The sequence below is a fragment of the Schistosoma mansoni genome (genome assembly GCF_000237925.1).
Source record: "Schistosoma mansoni, WGS project CABG00000000 data, chromosome 1 unplaced supercontig 0010, strain Puerto Rico, whole genome shotgun sequence".
Lineage (NCBI taxonomy): Eukaryota > Metazoa > Platyhelminthes > Trematoda > Strigeidida > Schistosomatidae > Schistosoma > Schistosoma mansoni.
This window is the reverse complement of record NW_017385987.1, coordinates 306,625-311,051: the sequence shown is the minus strand read 5'-3', so window position 1 is coordinate 311,051 and position 4,427 is coordinate 306,625.

Genomic DNA, 4,427 nt, shown 5'->3' with positions numbered 1-4,427 from the left:
CTGGATACCATTTATTGGAACATTTTGTACATAATGAATAGCCTTACATTATTAAAATCCATTTCATATTAAGATCTAAACAATAAGTGTTTTGTTTTTTAATATGCTCTATTCCCCCGTTTATTTTCTGTTTTGCTTCTTTTCATATATATAAAATGAGAGAAAAATAATCATAATAAAACATAAAATGATAGCATATATTACTTATTAATTAGGTTGAATTCCTTATTGTTTCTTACATATTACAATTTTTTCTGTACAAATTACAAATAATTTTACTGAACACATATACATGTACACTTTTGCCATTATGTACTTTTTGCTTTGAATAAATTTATGATAATTTACTCTGATATTGATTAGTGTTGTGATTATACCAAGAGATAGTTGATCGTTCTCAACAATTTGCAACAACACAAATGACAATCATCTACAGAAAACAGATTGGCAACCAACTATTAATTATATTATGATAAATGAAAAGATTTCCTTACTTATACCTGTTGCCCCTCGTGGAGAATTACAGGCCACATATCAGTATTCTCCATCAAACTCCGTCCCCAGCAATCATTTCCAGTTGTCATTCATTCTTTTCATGTCTGCTTCCAATTCTCGTCCCAGTGTGTTCTTTGGCTTTCCTCTTTTCTGTTTATTTTCAGGATTCCAGGTTAGCGCTTTCTTCGTGATTCAGTTTGATGATTTCCTTGATGTATGTCCGATCCACTTCTGATATCTTTCCCTAATTTCCTTCTCAACTGGAAGCTGATTTATTCTCTCTCACAGTAGGCTGTTACTGTTGGTATCCGATCAACAGACATTGAATATCTTGCGTAGACAAAAGTTTAGAAATACTTGTACATTTTCGATAATGGTTATGGTAGTTGTCTAAGTTTCCATATCCACCAACTCGATTAAAGCGCCGGAAATTCGCTTCTCGTCCTCTCAATTTCGTAAACAACATCCCTGACGCGAGAAGGCGGTGAGTAGGACTTCCCTGGCAGTGGTTGTATGCATGTGGCCAAGTGAGAGCATTTCGAGAGGGAGAGTGGGCTCTCCCCACCCTCGACAATACCAAGGTATTTGGGGACTAAAAGTTAACAACTACAAAGCAGTTAACAGTAACAAAATGTCTAGAAATCCCAGCTTAATTTGGATTTCACTAGATTTGTACATTATCTATATCTGTATGGACCCATTACCTAAACTAACGACTTATATAGTATTTTGTAAGAGAAGTCCACAACATACCCGTAAGGTTAAATAATTGTAAAGAAACAATGATGTAAATGTCAGTCAGAAATTCGGGAGTAGCTTAAATCCACACCAGTATCACTCAAGTGATTAGTATTAAGTGTGCTCCGAACGTCGTTCTTGGAACTAGATTTTCAAAGCACCTATCTGTTTGATCATAACCGATTCAGAATTTTTGATTTGCACATTCCTATTGTCCAGAAACATATTCCCAGTGTTTATTTCTTACTATTTTTATAATTATTTCAAATGATTCACGACTGGTATCGTTAACTTCATCCCATTATGATTTGCTATGATAATCTTATGATACGCATATTTATGAGTCATTATGTTGATTACGACTGACTGCCCGACCGTTGCTGCTACCTTGACGTGTTGGTTGGGCTTGCCTATCGTGGTGAACCAATCGAGCTATATTGGCTGGAACAATCGTTCCTCAAGGTCCTACCATGCCAGGCAGGTCGGTTGAAGAGCGGTAAGACTAAAAGCAGCAAACCCAAGGTCCGAAGGCGAAGTCGTACTGCTGACTGTACAGAGGTGTGACAGCAGTAAGGTGTTTCCTTCAGACAACCAGCATGACAGCGATGCTGTCTTCCCACAAGGAGGGGTGGGGTTAGAAAAGGTCGACCCTAAAAATACACACCTCGCCTTATCCCACGGATTTCCGTCTCCGGCGGTAAGGTCCTTTAAAGAACGGAGCTAACACAAAAAGGTCGTGTGTGACCGACCTCAAGCAGTTGTCCCTTGGGCACTGCGGTCACGCTCTCAGGTCATTAAGACCACTTCTAACCCAATTTCCTTTTCAGGTACCTCCAGAAGAACCCTTCCACGGTGTGGGCAACCAGGAAGTGATAACTGCCCTCATAACTCTAACAGCACTCAAGACCACTGTATTCATAATCAATCTCCTTCTTCAATTCCTACTATTCCTTCTACCTTGACTTTCAACACTAAACTTCCTCTTTCGGTTTCCTCCTCAAGTGTCACCACGACCAACGATTCTAGTGCGCGAAACGCTGTCCCAGGTCTACTAAAACCTCGCTCCAAACTACACATTGGAGCCTTCAACGTACGTACCCTAAGTCAAATCGGTCAACAGGCCTCCTTGGCTAAAACTCTAGAATCTCGTACCATCGATGTATGCTGTGTCTCCGAAACACGCATACAGGATCCTAGTGTGGTCATTCACTTGACCTCACCTCGCCAAAATGGACAGCCAACGAAATACACCCTCCGTGTATCTGGCGACCCGTTGGCTAGTTCTCGCGGACTTGCAGGTGTAGGCATAGCACTAAGTACGAGGGCAGAACAGGCACTACTAGAATGGATCCCCGTTAACAGTCGCCTATGTGCTGTCCGGCTGAATGGCTCCATAGGAACTCGGAAGGATAGGGACACACGTCGTTTCTGCCTACGCTCCCACTGACTGCAGCCATGATGAAGTAAAAGATGACTTTTACAGAAAGCTCTCTGAGCTTCTTCAGAAAGCTAAGCGCTCAGACATAGTAGTCGTAGCGGGTGACTTTAATGCCCGTGTAGGCAGCTTGAATCAAACAGAAAGACATTTAGGTGGGTGTTTTAGTATTCCGGCTCAACGAACCGATAATGGTGATCGTCTGTTGCAACTATGCTCAGACAATCGTTTATTCTTAGCAAACACTAACTTTAAACATAAGGAGAGACATCGCCTAACATGGCGACCACCTGCACCAAACCAGCGATGGACTCAAATAGACCATATTGCCATCAATCTTCGTTGGAGAGCCTCCATAGAAGATTGTCGCTCGTATTGGAATACTTGTTTAGACTCTGATCACGCTTTAATACGAGCACGCATCTGTCTGCGCTTCACTGGACGCAGGAAAACTACACTAAGAAGACCCATTAGGATTGAACTGGAGGAGGAGAAATCCAAATGTAAATTCCAGGAACAACTGAGTTCTCATCTAGGCAGTTCTGTAAACGAGACTGACCCAGATGCTGCTTGGAAAGACATACGGACAGCTGTGGAAACAGCAGTAACATCTATTAGTTATTTAGGCCATAGGGCTCCAAAAAACCAGTGGATTTCCTCTAAGTCTATTTCACTGATGGATTCGCGTAAATTCACCCCATCAGGCTCTGAACACGATGAAGAGCGTAAACAAATCAAATGTGGACTAAAAGTCTAAGGAACGATCGTGAGCAGTGGTGGGCGACGAAAGCAAAAGAGATGGAAAAGGCAGCGGCTGTAGGCAACTCTTCAGACTAATAAAAGAAACCGGAATTAATAGGTCAAATGTTAGTGAAACGATCTCGGAAAAAAACGAAACCCTTATCTGCTCTCAGCCCAGACGTTTAGAACGATGGGCAGAACACTTTTAAGGAGCAGTTCAGCTGGCCTTCAGCTACTGCACAACTACCCACTATTCCCAGACAGTCTGAATGGGACATTGAAGTAGGTCCCCCAACCCTACCTGAAGTTCAAAAGGCTGGAACTAATCTGAAACGAGGAAGAGCAGCTGGTCCTGATGGATTGGCTCCAGAGGTCTTTAAATATGGTGGCCCGATCTTAGCGACTAGGTTGACTAATATTCTAACTAAAATCTGGATGTAATCCCATGTGATGTGACTGGTCACAATCACTGATTGTCCCAATATATAGGAAGGAGTCCAAATCATCCTGCGGGATTAGTCTGACTAACATAGCATCTAAAATACTAGCCTCAATAATTATCAGGCGCCTAACTAAGACTCATCAATTGCAAACACGAGAAAATCAGGCTGGCTTCAGACCTGGTCGTGGCTGCATCGACCACATATTCACTGTTCGTCAGATTTTAGAGCACAGACATGTTTATCGGCATCAGACAACGATAGTTTTTCTTGACTTAAAAGCAGCATTTGACTCTGTAGACCGAGGGGTTCTGTGGCAGTGTCTGTCATTGAAAGGTGTACCTCAGAAGTACATAAACCCTGTGAAGGCTCTTTACTCGAACACTACCAGTCGAGTGAGAGCTTATGGCGAACTGTCATATGATTTTACAACCTCAAGTGGTGTCCGTCAAGGTAGTCCACTATCCCCATTTTTGTTTAACTTCATTATAGACCTAATGCTGGAAATAACACTCTCGTCGACTGAATTTTCAGGAATCGATCTCCTACCAGGGGGTCCACTAAGCGACTTAGAATAC